Source organism: Protopterus annectens, chromosome 9.part0, assembly GCF_019279795.1.
Source record: "Protopterus annectens isolate FY-2018-M chromosome 9.part0, PAN1.0, whole genome shotgun sequence".
Classification (NCBI taxonomy): Eukaryota; Metazoa; Chordata; order Ceratodontiformes; family Protopteridae; genus Protopterus; species Protopterus annectens.
The window spans coordinates 1,280,199,267-1,280,219,981 of NC_056743.1; the positions used below are offsets into that span (position 1 = coordinate 1,280,199,267).

Genomic DNA, 20,715 nt, shown 5'->3' on the forward strand with positions numbered 1-20,715 from the left:
TTCACTGACTCACCCTATTCTGCAGACAGAATCGTGCAAGGAGGACCTCCTTTGGTGGATAGCACCCATCCAGTTGATGGGTGCCCCCTTTGTTCCTGCCCAACCCATTGCCACTGTGACCACAGATGCCTCCCAGACCGGGTGGGGGGGCATTATCTCGGCAGGACTGTCCAAGGCACATGGCAAGAACATGAGGCTCATATCAGTGTTCTGGAGATGAGGGTGGTGCTCTTGGCATTGCAAGCACTTCAAGACCTTCTTCCTCTAGGGACTATTGCGATACAATCAAACAACATGTCGGTAGTTTGGTATATCAACAAACTGGGCGGTACCAGGTGTTACCACTCTGTCTAGAGGCTATGTGAGTTTGGGAATGGGCAATTTCTTCACAGCGTTTTCTGATTGCAATGCAAATTCCAAGGACAACCAACGTGATAGCCAACAAGCTCAGCCAGGCGATCCTACTGCCTCACGAGTGGTCTCTGAAACACAAAACAGCGGAACAGATTTTCCGCAAATGGGGACAGCCTTGCTGCGATCTTTTTGCCAATCCAGTCAATGCCAAATGCAGCAGCTATTTTTCCCTTATTCCCTCTCTTGGGGGGGAGTCACCCAGAGGCGCTCTAGCTCACGATTGCCCCCTGGGTCTTCTGTATGCTTTTCCTCCATTTCCTCTCATTTCCAAAGTGATTCAGAAAGCCAGACGGCTGGGATGCAAGTTAATCCTCATTGCTTTTTACTGGCCTCCTCAAGTTTGGTTCCCCTTCTTCGAGCCTCTTCTCCTGGATGATCCTTGGATTCTGGACCCAGCTCCAGATCTGTTGACTCACGTCAGGTTCACTACATCTCTCAATCCACACCCTAAAATTGACAGCGTGGCTGCTCCAGTTCCATCCCTAGTCAGGCTTCACAATGTATTTTCCTCAGTGTCACATATTCTTATGTCCTTCCATAAACTTTCAACTAGGAGACTATATGGCAGTAAATGGAAAAGATTTTCGGTTTGGGCACAGAAAATGAATGTAAATCCCTACGCTGCTTCTATCCCTGTGATTTTGGAATTGCTCTCCGTGCTTTTTCAGCAAGGATCTGCCGCTGCCACTATCAGAGTTCAATTGGTGGCTATTTCTCTTTTCCATTTAGGGTTTCCAGATACCAATTTAATGTCTAATAAGCTATGCAAGACCTTTTTGAAAGGAGCTACTCTGTTGAGGCTACCGCTCCAAGAATGTGTGGCTTCTTGGGATTTAAATTTTGTGTTGTCTAAACTGACATCTTCCCTGTTTGAACCTTCTCACTCATCTTCATTGAAATTTTTGTCTTGGAAGACTTTGTTTTTGGTGGCCATCACATCAGCTAGACGGGTATCGGAGTTACAAGCCTTGTCTGTTAAGCCACCTTATTTCATCTTTCATAAAGACAGGGTGTCACTGAGTACTAACCCCCCTTTGTCCCCAAAGTTTGTTCCCATGCCACCTTAAATCAATCCATAGAACTCCCAGTTTTCTTCCCTAATCACTATAATGCAGCTGAATACCGGTTTCATCAGCTAGACATTCATAGACGACTACGTTTTTATTTGCAAAGGACCAAGGAGTTTAGGAAATCAAATCAGCTATTCATTTCCTTTTCTGAATCCAGATTGGGCTTACCAGTTTCTAAAGTGACACTATGTAATTGGATTTCCAGTTGCATAGCCTTTGTCTACAGTTCAGAGGGCAGACCTTTACCCCTCAAGATCAAGGCTCATTCTATCAGGTCTCTGTCTACCTCTGCAGCCTTTCAAGCCAGGGTCCCACTTGATAATATTTGTGCAGCAGCTACATGGGCTACCCCTCACACTTTTATTACACATTACAAATTGGATTTAGCTTCAAGGGGTAGAGCATCCTTTGGCTCCACGGTGCTCAGGAGTATTTTCCAGTGAGCCACCCAAGAGTAAGGCACTAGGGACGCTGTCCCATGTGTAAGAATGAAGGTGAGATTGGACTACACAACATAAAGAAGTTATGTACTCACTATAACGTTCCATGTTTGTAGTCCATCTCACCCTTCATTTTTACCAACCCGCCCTCCTGACTCCATCCTGGAAGAATCTGGAGATATTAATAATTTGGTTATCTTTGGTTGGAGACCCTTTAGTATTGGTTTGTCTGTTATGGTTATTTCTTCTAGTAAGCAGCAAACAAGATCTGGGATTTGTACTGGTGCACTATGGGATACCTGCTTAGCCACGAACCAACCAGAAGTCTTCAAGCTTATAAATCGGCCGGGTCGGAGCTGAGGATTGGCTCCGAACCCGTATGTAAAAATGAAGGGTGAGATATACTACCAACATGGAACGTTATGGTGAGTACACAACTTCTTTTTCCATATCCTGTCTGCCAATAAAACTAAAATAGAATGAATAAAACAAGCCAAACTTCTTCAAGTAGTACTTGATGGTGGTCTTGGATATGACCAGTACCTACTACCAGCAGTTAAAAAGACAATTTAGAAACTAAGATCCATCTATAGAGCTAAACAATTCCCTACTGATCACTCCAGGAAAACCATAGCACAAACATACTTAATACCATCCCTACTCTATGCCTCTCCCATCTTTATGTACTTTAATAGCCATCAAAAAGAAAGTAGAGATGTCCTGTAACAAAACTGAAATTTACAACTAATAGCCCTGACAATAACCCACCACTGCACAGCTGTAAAAAGCCTTAACTGGCTAGAACTTGCAAACTGCTACTACTACTCTCAACTTACCGCAGCCCATAGACTTATACACTCCCCAGCAAACTGACCAGCTCTAAAAAGAATACTGCAGCTGCATACCACTAACAGAGTCCTGCAATCCAACAACAAAGATTTACTATCCATATAATAGCAAATAACAGCACAGGTAATTCATTGTACTCTAACCAGGTTGCAAAAATCTGGAACCAAATCTCAGACACGATAAATAGCTTTAAAGTGTCACTAAAGAAACCTCTACTTAACAACTGGTTATGTTCTTGCACTATTTCAGGCTGAACCCTTAGAACACAGCCACGCTTATCTTCCTTATTACAGTTTATAAACTCATTTGTTACTCTAACTTACACAGAATGTCCTACTTTTACATTAATATAATTAAAATGTACTAACACCCAAAATAAGCCTCTACTGCTTTGTCATTCTTTTACATCCTTTCTACTTTAGCCTACAACCCACTTCTTCCCCGTAAAAATGTTTCTACCAGGTAACCACAGATGCAACTATTTCTTTCATACACGTTTTTACTTTGTGTAGCCTACCCTCTACATATGTAGTATCTTACTTGAATTATTTCTTTAAATACATCCTCCAGTATAATCCTTTGCTACATGTATTACCCATTTTTACATTTTCTAACTAAAAATATTACTAGACAAGTTATCTACTCTTAAACATCAGAGTTGTATAATCTACTGTCTTATGTTTCAATATCTCAAATGTCTCTGGAAGGTACTCAGCATTGTCCTGTGTAATGTGATATTATGTAACTCATTGTATCATCAGTATTTTTTCTGTTATGTAATATATTTTTTTCTTGTCTGTGGAGCTTTTCTCTGCAAGCCATTGCTGAAAATTGGAGAAACCTCGGTTAGAACATCCTGGTAAACAGAGAGAGAGAAATAATAAGTGTCATTTCTGTATACTGCAACTTGAGAATTCTTTATCTCTTGATAATGTTCCTTTTTCAACTTAAGTCAGTGCAAATATGTGCACTTTGTAGGTGTAAGTTCTCACTCTATGAAATTAAGTTGTGAATTTTTTTTTTACTAATTACAAGAATCAAACAAAGCGAGTCAAAGACAGCTAAAAGCTGTTTTTATTTGGTAAGTGCTTTCATGCCACAAAAAAGGTGCTTCATCAGACAATAAAACAATGAAACTAAGCTCGCGTTTAAAGGAGAACCGCATCCACAGACTCAAAAAACATGTTTATTTCATCATGGTTTGGTGTTTCCTACATTTTAACACCACTCTGGGACTATTTGCAGGTTTTTAAACATTTTGTACACAATTTGAGTTGGACCCCATGGGGTCTGGCATCTTGAAATAATTCTGATTTAGTCTGTCCCATAGTGAGTGCTTGTCTGTAAAAAAAAAAAAAATTGTCATGTATGCCTATTTATTCCTGAAGCTTCTGTCACTGTATTGATTTTACATGCATACACTGCTGGCTTTCAGTCAGTTATTTTTAAGTAACAATCTGATGTTGTTAATCTTCTTTCCATTCATCACTGATTGGTTCGGAGTCAGCCTTTTTACCAAGCTCTTGACAGCCAAAAAGCTCTCGAGGTAAGTCTCTACCCAGAATGCCCTTCTCCCTGTTACCTCAGATCTCATTTGCCACTTAGCCATAAAGCCACATTTCAGCTGAGCTCATAGCTAAGTGAAACTTTTTTGATATTTGTGTAAAAAATTTTGGATATCTTCATATTTTATTAAGCGATTAGTATTTCTAGTGTCTTCTTCTGTCTAACCTTGTTTTTTCCATTCTACCCATTGTTACTGTTGGTAAACTTTCAAGTATCATTGTTGGTACGGCCTTTCCTCCCTTACCGTTATGGTATTTCTTCAATATCATAGATGATATTGTATCTCCTGTTTAACTTGTTAGCTTTGACTTTTTTCAGGTGTTTCCCTTCTTTTCTCTACCAGTGTATTGTTATACTTGACTTTTTTGAACGGAGTTGACTTTATTGTAGTTGGATTATACAGTTGGCCTTTGGTGTTCTTTTCTATCAAGATGTCGGATAAGTAGGGTATTTCAGGTTTTAAGCATTGTACTTCATGTAAGGGCAAGTTACCTAGCAGTGATTCTCATGATGACTGTGTTCTACTGTTTATGAGTGCCCCACCTTTTGGTGCAGCCTCCATGAGACATTTGTCAGAGTTTCAGTCAATGCACTCTTAGTGAGCACAAAAATAAACTCCTTCTGAAAGGGTTACTCAAGTCTCCCTTCTCAGAGGCCATTTCTGCGATGGAGGTCTCAATCCCTCCTCCTAAAGACAAAAAGAGATCTGTTTCTTCTTCACCATTGGGTGATCAGAGCATGCCTGGAAAATCAAAGGTCGCAAAGTTATCTTTGGAACATAAATCTGCCTTTTCGGCTCCAACCATCTTAAAATCTTTGATACGGGCGCCTGTTTCGGCACTGGTCCTGCCTCCGGCACCAATCATAGACCTTACTACGCCTATTTCGACTTGGGCACCTGTGTCCACTTCAGCTCGGGTCACACCTTCGACTACGCTATTAGTTTCCATTTTGGAACCGACTGTTTTGGCTCCAAGTGCCACTTCGGCACCGAGCATTGTACCAACCTCACTGGACTTGATCCCTTTACTCCCGGTCTCGAAACTAGAGACTTTAGTGCCAGCAGACCTTGCACCACAGACCCAATACTCCCCTTCCGTCTGTTTCTGAGCCAAGTGTATAGCCTCTTTATCGAACGTCCTGACTCTCCGTCCGGAGTATCCACTAGATCCACCAGGAAATTTTCGGAACACGATGTGGTGCGTCTTGTCAACCAGCTATTAGCTAGGGGGATTCCCTCACATTCTAAGACCCATCCACCTGCAGGACTTGGGTTGTCTTATCCACAGACTCCACCTTACACTCCTTCATCGACCATCTTGGTTCCGAAGCCTTCTGCTCCAACATCCTTCTTGTAGCTCATCACCTCAGTGCCTACGGTGAATCTCACTCCGGCTCCAAGTTTGCGCCTTTGGCTTTCAGTTCCCGCTGAACTGATCCTTCCTCAATCTGGCAATTGGGGGATGGGAGCGTTGGCCTGGGGTATGGAGCCTCCTCTCTCCTCAGTTCCATCCTCAACGCCGATAGCTGTGTCTATCCTGCTTGAGGCTTCATCTGTGAAGATGGGTTCGTCGGAGTGGGGTGTGACCCCAGTCCTGAGGTTGTCTTTCTTGGTTCCGGGCTCTCAACCCTCTTCGGGCAGGCCTGCCATCCACGTGATGGAGAGGGTTCTTGCTTCTGGCAGCATTCCTTTGATATCGGAACTCCAGTTTTCACCCCCTGAGCTACAGCTGTCCCAGACCACCCCCCAGGACTCCGGGCAGAGAAGCTGCAGGGCACTCCTGTTCAGGGTACCCGCTCTTCCGAGTCCTCGGAGACCCCCACTGAGGAGCCCCCTTGAAAGAAGACTTGCAAGAGGAAGCACATGGACTTGCCCAAGGAGTCCCTGACAGAAGACATGGATTACGATGATGGTGAAGGGTCCCCATGGTCACCTCCTGATGATGTCTCCTTTGGAGAAATCCTGGAAATGTTGAAACAGAGAGGTGACTGGAAGTCCTCCACCCCTTCGTCTGAGGAGTCCATGTTCCTGCAGGCTTTTCACGCCCAGCCTTCTACATCTTGGGTGACCCCGCCTGCCTATGAGCTCATCGTGCAGCACACTTGGTAGAACCTTGATTCCATTGAGGTGATCCCTCGGAGACCAGACAAAATTCTTTCCCCTCCTGAGGAGAACCCGCATTGGTCCAAAGGGTTACCAGTTTATACTATGGTGGTGGCAGGTGCCACGAAAAAGGACTTGGCTGAGAAAAGTCCCGGTGTCCACCTGCCCAACAGAGAGTCCCGGGCAGTAGACAGACTTGGAAAGCGGGTTTTTGCATCAAGGACCTTTGCTGTATGGTCCCTGAATTTTTTGGAAGCATTTTACGAGGCTCCACAGGGACTTGATCTCCAAACTCTCTGAACCACTCGGACAGTTGTATGACGAGGTCGGGGACAAAGTGGCCTCACAGCTCGCAACCCTAAAATCAATATCCAACTCGTCCATGAGGTTGCTGTCACATGCGACCGAAGGGGCATCTAGAGCAGCGGGTTCGGGCATTATGAGGCATCATGACTGGATGCGAATTTGTGACCTTGCAGATCCCTTCAAGTCTTCCTTTCTGAATGCTCCCATCGAAGCTTCATCCCATTTTGGTTCCAAAGTGAAGGACACACTAGCCAGATGCGAGCAAGATGGAAAAACCCTGTCTGCCTTAGGCCTATGGTTTTCCAACCCTCAACGTACCTTCTCCAGGAATCAAAGGAGTGGAAAAATGTGGCATAGGAAATCTCAGGGTCCTTTCTGTGCTGCACATGGTGATGATACTCTCAGAGGCAGAGGGGGTAACAATTCCAGAAGATGTCACTATAGAGGCAGAGGGGGTCCTCATAACCAAGGCTCCAGGGACTTTCTCTCCGGAGATCCTTATCAGTGCTCCTGAGGAGCAGCCCGATTGCTTACCTCTGGAAGCAGTTGGGGGTCGTTTCTCTCTGCACCAAGCTGCCTGGCAGTCTGTCACCACCGATCATTGGGTGCAGAGCATTATCACCAGAGGCTACACCATTCCTCTTTCTTTGTCAGCCAGTTTTTCCAAGAAAACTTCCCGATGTTCCTCCCAGTCGAAGGGAAGAAGCAGCTTTAGAAATTATAAAGTCTCTGAAAAGAGTCATCCAACCAGTCCCACCAGACCAGCGTGCATCTGGATTTTTACTCTTTTCTTTTTGGTGCCAAAAAGGACCGAGGACGGGAGGCACATTTTGGATCTCAGCAGCTTAAACAAGTCTGTCACCCAAACCAAATTTCTGATGGTCATGGTTCAGTCCATTCTCCCCTTTTTAAGAGAAGGCAATTGGATGTGCTGTATAGATCTCCGGGATGCGCATTACCACATCAAGATAGACAAACGCTCCAGGAGTCTGCTTCACTTCTGGCTAGGAGCCAGTCATTACCAATTCCATGCTTTGCCGTTCGGTCTCTCTACAGCCCCCAGAGTGTTCATGAAATGCATGGCAGCGGTAACAGTTCACTTGAGACTAAAATGATTCCGGGTGTTTCCATATTTGATGACTGGCTCCTTACTGCCACCACCGAGCATCTTCTGGTAACAGCACTGCATTATACTCTTTCTGTGACAAAATTGTTGGGAGTAATGATAACATTGAGAGAAATCAAACCTTATCCCTACACAACAAATAGAGTTTATTGGAACAGTGTTCAGTACTCAGTCCTGTCTGGTATCTCTCCCAACTCACAGACTCCATTGATTGAGGCTTCAACTCCAGGTGATATTCTCTCAAACAACAGTCTTTGCGAGGGAAATTCTTCAGGCCCTAGATTCTATGGTGGCATCAATCCCAATAGTGCCTCTAGCAAAGCTACATATGCAGATTCTGCAGTGGCTCCTTCTGTGCTAGTGGTTCCCAAACTGTCACCCCCTCGCTTACCAGATTCGAATTACCAACTCCTGCAAACAGGACCTGGTTTGGTGGATGAGGCCAAACGTATAACTTTGGAGTCATCCATTTCAATATCCTCAGCCTACAGCCGTTGTGACCACGGATGCTTCATGATCGGTTGGGGGGGCATTTCCAGGGAAAGACTGTTCAAGGCACATGGTCCACCTCAGAGGCCCACCTGCATATCAGTGTTCTGGAACTGAGAGCTGTGCTGTTAGTGTTGCAGGCATTCCATTCGGCTCACCCTTCCGGGACAATTACAATTCAATCGACAATATGTCAGTGGTCTGGCATATCAGCAAGCAAGGAGGAACCATGTCCTACCCCCTATGTTGAGAAGCCATGAGAATTTGGCAGTGGGCGATAGCTTCCAACCGCTTTATGATAGCAACGCACATCCCAGGGAGCTTCAATGTGATTGCAGAGAAACTGAGCAGATGCATCCTCATGCCTCACGAGTGGTTCCTCAACCCCGAGGTGACGTCAGTAATCTTCAGCCACTGGGGCCAGCCCTACTGCGATCTTTTCACCTCCCCATCAAACACCAAGTGCAGTAGCTATTTCACCCTACTTTCCCCAGAGGGGGAGTCACAGAGGGGCGATATGGTCCACAGTTGGCCCACGAGACTTCTTTACGCTTATCCCCCATCCCTATGATCCCACAATTTATAAAGAAAGCTCTTCAGTTGAAATGCAAGGTGATCCTCATAGCCCCATTTTGGCCTCGACAAGTTGGTTCCCCTTCGGCCTCACCTAGTATACCTGCCATGGATTTTGGACCCTCTTCCAGATCTGATTACTTACCCCCAAGGATTGAGTCACCCAAATCTGTCCAGTCTCAAGCTGACAGCTTGGTTTCTCCACTTTCACTAGTCAATAGGCAAGCTAATTTCTCCTCGCCTGTTCGAGACATCATTCTGGCCTCTTACAAGACATCCACCAGAAGACTGTATCAGGATAAATGGAAAAGATTCTCCATCTGGTCCAAGGATAACTTGCTAGATCCGTATTCAGCTCCAGTTGCTGCAGTGCTGCAATACTTGGCTTAAGTTTTTTGATAATGGAGCCTCTGCCTCTATGGTACGAGTACATCTAGCGGCATTTTCCAATTTTCCACAATGGTATAGATGGCACCTCTCATCTCTTTATGCCTTTGCAAGGCTTTCCTCTAGGGGACCTCTCATGTCAGGCCTCCTGTCAGACAGTCCATGGAACCTCACTCTAGTCCTTCAGTCTTTGACTCAAAAACCTTTTGAATCTGCTGCGAAGTGTGACCTAAAGTTTTTGTTTTGGAAATCCTTGTTCTTGGTAGCCATTACCTCTGCCAGAAGAGTCTCGGAGCTGCAGGCATTGTGTATCAAGAGGCCCTATCTGGTCTTTCATAAAGACAGAGTATCACTTCAGACGAATCCATCCTTTGTTGTTTCTGAATTCTTCATTAACCAGACCATTGATCTACCAGTGTTTTTTTCCGAATTTTGCCAATAGAGGAGAGTATTGCCTTCACTCCTTAGATGAACATAGACAATTGAGATTTTACCTAGACAGGACCAAACCTATCCATAAATCTGAACCGCTTTTCATCTCCTTTTCTGGGTCCAAAATGGGAGAGGCCGTCTCCAAGGTTACGTTATCAAGATGGCTAAGGGACTGCATACGTTTCATCTATTTCCCCCAATAATGAACCTATGCCAGAAGTTAAAGCTCACTCTACTAGATCTATGACAACATCTATAGCATTCCATTCCAGGGCTTCCATGGATGACATCTGCGCAGCAGCTACTTGGGCTAAGCTTCATACCTTTATCAAACATTACAAATTGGACTTGGTCTCCAGCGGGAGAGCTGCCTTCGGCTCAGTGATACTCAGGAATGTTCTTCCGTAAGGACCATCTATGCGCCTCAAGGTAGCTTGGGATTCTGTCCCATCAGTGATGAATGGAAAGAAGATTAACAACATTAGATAAAGAAGTTATGTCTTACCATAATGTTCCATCTATGTTCATCTTCTTTCATTCATCACTTCCCACCCTCCTTCCCCCTCCAAAGGCTCCTGGGGGATGCTTTGGGTCTAAGTGGTGCCCTAGGGTATTTACCCAGGAGTGGCCTCTGCTTTACTTCGTTTTCTCTAGCAAACTCGATCTGAGGTAACAGGGAGAAGGGCATTCTGGGCAGAGACTTAACTCGAGAGTTTTTTGGCTGGCACGAGCTTGGTAAAAAGGCCGACTCGGTTCTGAAGGCTCGGAACCGAACCCATCAGTGATGAATGAAAGAAGATGAACAACACAGATGGAACGTTATGGTAAGACATAGCTTCTTTTTAATACCATTCAGTGACTACTTAAAACACAAACAGTGCAAATGCCACAGAACAGACTTTCAAAGTGTTTTTACTGCTGCTTCTTTTTAAAATGGCCAAACTGCAGTGTTTTGTGAAGCCTGAATTGCCCATCCCCTTCACACCTAACTTCCCTAGCTGACAAAGTGCTAAGGCTAAGTTGAGCTGTTGCCACCTGTGATTGACAGCCCACAGCAGGAGACTTGACTCGTACTCTTTCCTTGTTCTAGCCTTTACTTTCTGTATGGGTAAGGAAAGGACCAGGCAGCTGTGGCATCACAGCATGGGTGGTTTTTAGGAAGGTCATGGAAATGTCGGTTTGGGGAAGGAATTGGCCAGAAAACTACCTGTATTCATAGATGATGACATGAATGAATTGTAGAATGCAGCAAGCTTTACCAGGATGCGTCAAAAGTTTTTTGAAAGTGAAACTATCACAGTACAGTAAGGTACTGTTCTAATGGAGAAAAACAGTCAATGTAAAATATTTTACATGCTGTATTGTTGTTTCCTCATAGCAGGGACAATAAATAGGGAAAAAAAGGACAGATAAGTTGAGCATTTAATAACAGAATTCCATTATTGTCCTTTAAATAGTATCAAGAACAGTTAAATTTTCTAAAAAAAAACATATCACATGACTGTTACATCCACTCCAGTCTTGAATAGAGAGTACCACTGAGTAAAACAATACAACAAATAGTACCATTCCATTCATTTAATCAGATCACGTGATCTTGGCACCTGTCTTAAAGGAACTTTACCATTCTAGCCCATACCCTTGTCTGCTTGAAACTTGATTATCAATTTTGCTTCTGTCAACTTTGTTATAATCTACTAGTCTCATATCACTCCCAAGCAGCTCAGTCATCCTAAAACTAAATGTGTGTTTGTCACCCTTTTCTTTAACATGTTTAGCAAGTGCATTCTTTTCACCTAGTTTACATATTTCATTAACATGCTTTCATGTGTTCCTTCAAAGACCTATTGGTCTTCCCATTGTAGAAGGAACTGCATGTTGAGCATTGTGCAAGAGACAGTAAATTATTGTTAGAACAGCGAGCTTTTAAATTAAAACTACACTCTATACGTGTTGTAGGATCTATAAAGGATGCATCACTATTAATATATTCACAATAATTACAAGCTCTGCAGGGGAAAGTCCCAGCCTACCTTATAGATCATTTCTTCACTGTCTCGCGTTATGACGCTTGAATGATTTTTTTGTTCTTAAAATGAAATTTAGGCTTGTCACCCACTATTGCTTTGATTCTCTCATCTGACATCAAAATAGGTCAATTCCTTCTAATGCTCTCACTTGACAGTATTGGTGTCACTTGAATAAAATATTGAATCTGGAACTTGTATGTTAGATAACTTTTGAGATGACCCCCCCCCCAACTTTAAGCTGAAAAATACAGTCTTGCTCTGTCATGCCTTACAGAAGATGTTTCATTCCTCATGCATTGCAGTTCTCTGACACTATATACCCTATCCAAAAAAATCCTGTGCTAAAACATCTGTATCTTGTTTAAATGTATCATCTTTATTATTAATCCGTGATGTTCGCATCCCCAGTCCTTTCAAAATATTTTTATAGGTATATCCATGTTGCATACTATTTCTTTGTAATATATTGTTCTTACACCATGGTTTCCTGTACAGACTTGTAATAAATGTGATGTGGTTGTCTTTCTGTATTTTAACATAAGGAAAGTCAATCTCTTTTTTAGAAGAATTTGATTTAAATTTTAAGAAAGCAGTAGTGGTATGGAGATAATCTACAAACTCTAAGAAGCTATTGGATGTTCCCACCAACAGCAAAAAGATATCCTCCACAAATCTCCTATAGAACTGATTTGTGGAACAAAATAATTATTTGATAGTTCCTGATCTATTTCCCACTGAGCCATGACCATATTGGCATAGCTGTTGGCAAAAGAAGTGCCCATAATCACACTAGACTTCTGCCAATAATAGTCATTATCAAACAATACATTATTTCCTAATATTAATTCCAATAATAAGCAGATCAAATCTGTTTGGTATTATATTGGCTGTTATTCGCCAAAAATATCTTAACTAGGTCTAACCTTATATCATTTGGGATAAATATGAAAAGTGAATTAACGTCTAATACTAACAAAATGTCTTTACTACTCATATTCTCACATTTAAAGACATAAACATCTTGTAAAAACTGCTTAGTGTCTTGAAGTACTGTTTTTGTGTCTCAAATGTTTCTCAACAAAAATCGACAGGGGTTCCGTTAACCAACCCCTACCAGACACGATGAGTCTCATAGGTGGTGTTTGCAGATCTTTATGTATTTTAGAAGGACCCTGAAAAATAGGTACAAGTGTTTTTTTGACTGAGATACTTATAAATCCCAAGATATATTATTGTTTAGTAAACAGTCATATAATGTTAAATGTACTGATCTAGTCATAACTTCAGTTTCCTTCCTGTAACATAATAGAATACACATCTGCATCAGTTAGTGATGATTGTATAGCAGCAACATAGAAAGATTTATCCGTAATTACTATTGCTACTCCCAACCAACTCTTGTCTCCTTCTCAAAGTCCAAGTTGGGTTCCAGCATCCTAAGGGTACCTTGTCAAAGTGGCTGTCTGACTGTATAGCTTTTGTTTATAAGTTTAGAGGGCTATCTTTGCCATACAAACCCAAAGCACACCCTATTAGAGCAGTTACTGCATCTACAGCTTTCTTTAGTAGTGTCTCTATTGATGATGATTGTGCAGCTGCTACATGGATTATAGTTCATACCTTTATTTCTCATTACAAGCTTGATATACACTCTAGATCAAGGGGTTACCATTCAAAACATCTACTCTTCATAACATCTAAACTCAAAACGTCAAGACCATAACATCTAAACTTCAAAACATCTAAAACTCATAACATTGAATCTCAAAACATTGAATCTCAAAACATAGAAAACTACATAGCAACTATAAATAACATCCCACACACTGTTTGCAACGTTTATGCAGGGGGGCAAGCCCCCCTGCAACCCCCAAGTGGGGGGGGCTCTGCCCCTCCCCCCATAAATTAAATATACCAACTGCAAGGTCGCACTACATTGGGGTTAGGAAATTAACTTTTTCCCCCACTGTAGTGCAACCTTGGAGTTGGTATATTTAATTTACGGGGGGGGGGTGCAGGGGGGCTTGCCCCCCTGCATAAACATAGTAAAAACTCTGTGGGAAGTTATTTATAGTTGCTTTGTAGTTTTCAATGTTGTGAGATTCGATGTTATGAGTTTTAGATGTTTTGAAGTTTAGATGTTATGGTCTTGATGTTTTGAGTTTAGATGTTATGAAGAGTAGATATTTTGATAGGTAACAAGATCAAGGGCATCCTTTGGTTTCACCATTCTCCAGAAGATCCTTCCATAGTTAATCCCAAGGTTCACGTAGCTGGCAACTCTGTCCCAGTTGTTTAGATGTATGGAAAAGACAACATTGGATATGAAAGTTATGTACTTACCACAATGTTAAATCCATGTTGGCTTCTTCTGTCCATCTCAACATTCCTTCCCACTGTCATCCTATAAAATTGTCATCTCTTTATGGCTCCATTTGGGCAGTATTGATCTTACCCAGAGTTTTGGCTGTTAGTAGTGGTTTTCATTCTGCTTTCCTAGCATTTTTTGATAATCAAGGATGGCTCACTTGGCGTTGGAGTGTTGAGTCACCTATCGCCATCTCTCTCGCTTTCTCTGTCTTCATTGCCACTCTCCAAGTTTGCTTGTTACCCTTGTTTCCTCTTGCTTTCTTCCTGTCTGTCCTAAATCTTCTTTACCAGATTGTCTTCTTTCGTGCACATGTGCCCAAACCACCATAATCTGTTCTCCTTGACCTTCTCTGTAATTAGAGATACTTCGGCTTCTACCCTAGTGTCATCATTTCTTTGTCTGTCCAACAGGGTGCATCCTACCACCCATCTCAGACACTTCATCACTGTATCAGCTCTAGTTTCTTCATCAGCTCTTCCTTCATTGCCCACATCTCTTATACCATTTAGTGCGAGTGTGATGCCTCTGTACTGCCCACAGTTGTGAATGTCCCCTTTGATCTTGTACACAGGCACTAGTATACTTATTCTCTTCAATGAGTCCTGGCTAGTGTGTGTCCCTTCCTCAACTAATCAACAGTACAGACATGGCTGGATGTACGCACTAAGATGGGATGGGTTACTGCTCTGAGTTCCCCGGGGAGTAATTTCTCCCCTAACTCACCCAACATATTGATCATGTCTGCCATAACCCCATCTGAACATTGGGACTTGTGATATTTTGTTGTGCTCTACAAACTCAATCTGAGGTACTGGTAGAGTGGCAGTATCAGAAAAGGAGGAGCCTGAGCCTTGGAACCAAAAAGTCTAGTGTTGAATGCTTATCTCTGATCCATTCAGATCCAGTATACCCAATTGTTAAGACAGATAAAGACAACACAGATCTATTATGGTAAGTACATAACTTTTGTTTAAATAAGGTCTGCAATCTGTTGATTAGTTTGGGAAGGGACAGACGTAGGCCAGGATACATAGAGGTACACTACACTTCCATGCAAACCTTGTGCATCTAAACAGCAATTGGTGGAAACCTGGGGAGATATTTACATCTAGATCAAGATATGTAGTGTTTATGTGCAGCTGACTGCTCTTCAGGATTGGCAAATACCACAGTTGTTATGCAACTGGACACATCTCTGTAGTGAAATGATATAAGCTGCTTGTAGTGAAGCCCATACTTGTAAATGCAAGCCATTCTGCATAAAGCAGTTGTTCACCATATTGCATGATCTCAGAAGAATAGAAAATGTGAACTGATAGACCAGTACATCTCAGAGATATAACATGGTGGAGACAGTGAACTAATTAGTGAAATTACTGTGTCAGTTTGTCCTTAGCAGGACAGCACTAAATGGTGCAGAAAACTATTTTGCCATACAATATTTGCAACTGCAGTGCTGGGTGTCTACATATATAGGTTTATAGGTAGGTAGTAGCCTATTGGCCCTAGGGCCTATACAAGCCTAGCCAAAAAGGTATCCTGGCTTTTGCCACCCAAGAAAATTATTTTCCTGTGCCCCTGTCAAGCAGAACCACAGAAGTGATCCCTGGGGTGAATTTCCTATTACCCATCCAATCATCAAGATTTTTCTTGAAGAGTGCTAATGAGGAGCTCTGTTTGCCATAGGTAGTCTGTTCCAGAGTATGAGAAGTCTCTGGGACCGGAATCTATCCCTCCAATGTGTTCTGTTTATTGTGGTGACAAGGTTTATGTCCCTAGAGCGTGTAGCTCGGAGGGATTGGGATTTCTTTAAGTGGAGCATGTCCAACAGCTCTGGGTTTGACATAGCTTTGTATGTTAGGCAGAGATCGCCTCTGAGTAGGCGATATGCGACGGAGTAAAGCTGGAGCTTTTTGAGACGGTTTGCGTAAGGCATCTGTTTGAGGCCAGTAATCCTCTTTGTGAGGTATTTTTGCGGCCTTTCCAGTTGTTGTAGATGTCTTGTGAGGTACATACCAAAAGGGGCGTTGTACTCTATAATGGGTCTAATTAGTGATGAGTAGAGGGGAACAATGACCTCTTTTTTTCTGGATGAGAAACCTTTTGTGATGAGGTATGCCATGTAGAAGGATTTCCTGACCACTGGGGTGATGTGATTATCAAAGGAGAGACTACTGTCCACCTGTGTCCCAAGGTCTCTTATCACACTTTCGGTGTTAAGTAGACTAGCACCTATGTGGTAGTTCATTGGTACAGAGTTTTTACCAAAGGGCATTACAATGCACTTTTTGGCATTGAGCTTGAGACCATGGCTTTGACACCAGGCATCTGTCTCAGTGAGGCCCTTTTGTAGGATGTCCACATCGTTAGGAGTTTCGATTATGGCTCCTAGTTTGCAGTCATGTACAAATTTAGTTGCCAAAGACCTTCTGTGTTAGCCTGTACTTCAGAGAACTAGATACCAAACAGGAGAGGACCCAGGACTGAACCCTGTGGTACTCCACTTGTCACTGGTCTGAAGTCTGATTTGGAAACTGCTACTTTCACAGTGTGGGTTCTGTCAGTAAGCCAGTTGGCAACCCATCTTGTGACATAGGGATTTATCCCTAGTTTAGTGAGTTTATCTGTAATTCCAGAGTGGGGGATGGTGTTGAATGCCTTGGCGAGATCTAGATAGGCTGTGTGAACTACCTTACCCTCATCTGTGGCTTTGGTGACTACTTCAAAGAAGCCTATCAGGTTTAGGAGACATGATCTGCCTTTTAAAAACCCAAACTGTGTGGGGTCCAGAGTTTGGAGATCTCCAATGTCTTTGTTTTGAGTTCCATGATGATACGTTCCATGGCCTTGCAGACCAGGCTCATCAGGCTAATGGGGGATAGTTCCTGGGGTCTGTTGTGCCCCCCCCCCCTTTGTGGAGTGGGATAACTGTCACGGTGCGCCATTCAGTGGGCACAAAGCCTGAGGTGAGGCTATGATTGAACATGGTACTTAGGCGGGGTGCCAGTTCCTTCTGTAGTTCATATAGAAGGCAGCCTGGGATGTTGTCAGGTCCCATGGATGTTGTGTTCTTGGCTTTGGAGAGTGAGGCTTTTACTTGTGCAGCCATGATTACAGGAACTTTGCATTCTTCCCGTATAAAGATGGGCCCTTTAGGGGGTGAGAGGGGGGGTAAAGTTAGCACTGAACCTATCTGCCAGGATGTTGGCAATATCAGTTGGTTCTGTATATTTAGTGTCATTGTGCTGTAACTCAGAGAAGATCTGAGTGTACCCATTGAGATGCTTGACATAGCTATAGAATGTTTTGTGGTTGTCTTTAGAATCAGTGGCAATTTTGTTTTCATAACTAGCTTTGGAATTTTATGAGGGATCTCCGCTTCTTACTGAGGCTGACCAGGGAGTTCCTCCAATCGTGGGATTTTACTCTTTTTTGCAACAGTTTCTTTCTTCTGTTTGTTTATGGCAGAAGACCACCAGATTGGCTTCCTTTTTTGGAGGATAGCATCTTGGTTCTGTTAAGGATAAGCACGATCCATGCACTCGTGTAAGTGCTTATAAAGTGCATTTGTGTAGGATTCAGCAGTCGTACCTCTCCTGTCCGTCTGCATGGGTGTCGTGAAGTTTGCCACTTTTGTCTTAAGTGTGAAGTTGGCTTTGGAGACATTTTTTACGGTTGTTTTCCTAATTGGGGGGGGGGGGTGGGAGTGGGATGTGGATGTCTAGGGTGATTAGCTTGTGGTCGGATCTGACCAACAAGGAGCTGACCTCTGGCGTGGAAGACTGGTCACCCATGTTGGTGATGACCAGGTCTAGGATATTGCTGCCCCTGGTGGGGGTGTGGATAAGTTGATCCAAGCATTGGAATTGATGATTTCCAGAAAACTTTGAGCAAAAGAGTTGGTACACGAGTAGTTTTCCCAGTTAATGGTAGGGTAGTTGAAATCACCCATTATTGGAGTGTTGGTTTGTAACTTAATATTTTCCAGTGTATCAAGAAAAGAGGAGTGGGAATCCTGGGACATGGTGTGGGGTCTGTAGCAAGCTACAGTCTGGATTGCAGTTTTACCCAGAGTTAGTTGAACTTCGATAATCTCGGATGCATTATGCTGAGCAACTAGCTTGGAGGTGTGGATATCTTTAATGAATATGGACACGCCTCCACCTTTAGTGTTTCGGTCCGGGTTCGGTGGCCGAAAGGTGTGGTATGAATTATAATCTGGTAATGCAGGGGTGCTCTTGAACCAGGTCTCTGTCACTGCACAGATGTCATTGTTCTCCATTTTAAGGAGTGCCTCGAATGAGTGCATTTTGAGGTTTAGGCTTCTATGGCATTACCCTCAGATTTTGCTTGCTTATACCTGTTATGGTAGTGAATTTGTCATTTGAACCTTTCCTAAAAAAGCCACTATAGGGGTGGCAAGAGCCTTTGCCAGTATCCGGAATCCCAAGGGCGACAGGTGCAGGCCATCTCTGGCAAAGCAGGTACATAAAAGGGAAGGAAGGGGATATATAGGAAAATAGGGCAAAAGTGAAAGAGGATGTCACTAAAGGACAATATATAGGAATGTACAGAATTGGGGGGGGGCACTTTTTGTTGAAGATATGGCCCCATTTATATGGGGAAAAGAAAGTGGGAGTGAAGGGTAAGGCAGGGTAGGAAAGAGGAAGCAGGATACAGGGACAGACAGACACCTACTGAACACTACAGACATTGGTGGATGTGCACAGTAGGATGGGAGATAAATGAGGGATGGTAGACAAATGTTTTTGTAGAGCGATGGTGAAGGCACGAGCTTTGTTGCATGACACAAGAGAAAGGGTATGCATGTTGTAGATGGGATGGGGTACAGGCATTAGTTTGCAATCTACAAAACTGGTTCAGATTGACACTACAGGGATCCGTCTGCATGAGAGAAATTATTCATGGCTGATGATTTGGACCAGGTACTCCCCTTGTGGCCTGATGGAAGGGGCTGGCTTGCTGGGTGAGTGAGTCTGTAATTTGCTTGGGGTGGCTGTCCATTTGGGACAGTCACCTGTCCACAGTCCTGTCCACGTGCACCACTTGCTACAGCTGTGGCTAGGCCAACTCAGGCAGTGTAGACAGGCCATCTGCTATTTGAGGGGCTATGACCCCAGGTTCCTCTGCCATCACTTTTATGTCGAGTGTGTGTGTGTGTGTGTGTGTGTGTGTGTGTGTGTGTGTGTGTGTATATATATATATATACAAACAAACAAAGTTATTCACTGCTTATGGACTCTAGGTTCTCTTCTAGTGACTACAAACACTATTTTGATGTGGTACTTGAACAAGCAAGGGGGTACAAGGTTATACCCTTTTTGCTGGTTGGCAGTGATGGCCTGGGTGCTGGCTCTACAGCATTCTCTGACCCTTCAGGCCTCATACATTGCCTCAGAGCAAAGCACAGTGGCAAAAAGAGTAAGCAGATTTTGGGCAGACCCTCACAAGTGGAAACTTCATGCAAAGGTCTTCTAGGACTTGATCCAGATGTGGGGAACATCTCAAGTAGATCTGCTTGCTTCCTTTCAAAAAAGATAACTGAAAATTTCTGTTCAAGACATAATTTAAGACATGCTTAAAAGACGGATTCTGTATCATTCCCATAGTCCGGAATATTCATCATCGTCAGCCCCCCTTTTTCCCATTTTTCTACATGGGGTCAGGGTATTGTGTTAACTGTCACCAACTCTCTCGATTCACTGCCACACTCCTGCCTTCTTCAACACTCATGCCTGACTGTCGCAGATCTTCTTTCACACAATCCATCCAGCTCTTTGCTGGACATCCTCACTTTCTCTTACCTTCTTCCTGTCTGTCCGAAATCTTCCTCACCAGATTGTCTTCTGCTTTTCTACACATGTGCCCAAACCACCATAATCTGTTCTCTTTGATCATTTCTGCAATTGGAGCTACTTTGGATTCTGCTGTTATGTCCTCATTTCTTCGTCTGTCCCACAGTGTGCATCCTACCACCTTTGCCAGGCACTTCATTTCCATCACCTCTGGCTTCTTCAACTGTTCTGCCTTTACTGCCCAGGTTTCTATACCATACAGTAGTACTAGCCACACCACTGTCTTGTATGCCTTACTTTTCAGCTTCTTTGGCATCCTTTTGTCATAGACTACGCCTGATACTCTTTGCTACTCTTTGCCAGTTGGCTGCAGCCTCTCTGATTCTAGCTTTGAACTCTTCATTCAGACTACCCTTCTCCTCAACTACCCCTCCCAGATACTTGAAGCTGTTTACCTGTTCCACCATCTTCCCTTCTGTCTCTATTCTCAGTTTCTTCTGATTTCCCCAATTTGCTGCCATTGCCACCATCTTATCTGTGCTTAGTTTCATCCCATGTGCCTTCAGATTTGCATTCCATTCTCCTATCCTTTGCTGACGTTCTAGCTCAGAGTCTGCATGTACTGCCACATTGTCTGCATACAGCAGCTTTGTTGATCTGTCCCCTCCAACCTGTTTGCTAGTGTAGTCCATCACCAGTATGAACAGCAGTGGGCTCAGAGATGAACCCTGATGTACACCCA

The 20,715-nt window shown here is 43.4% G+C and overlaps 1 pseudogene; it reads left to right on the top strand.

Annotated features, from left to right (window-relative positions):
- LOC122810658 overlaps positions 1–20,715 on the top strand; it is a 194,387-nt pseudogene that overhangs the window by 68,239 nt on the left and 105,433 nt on the right.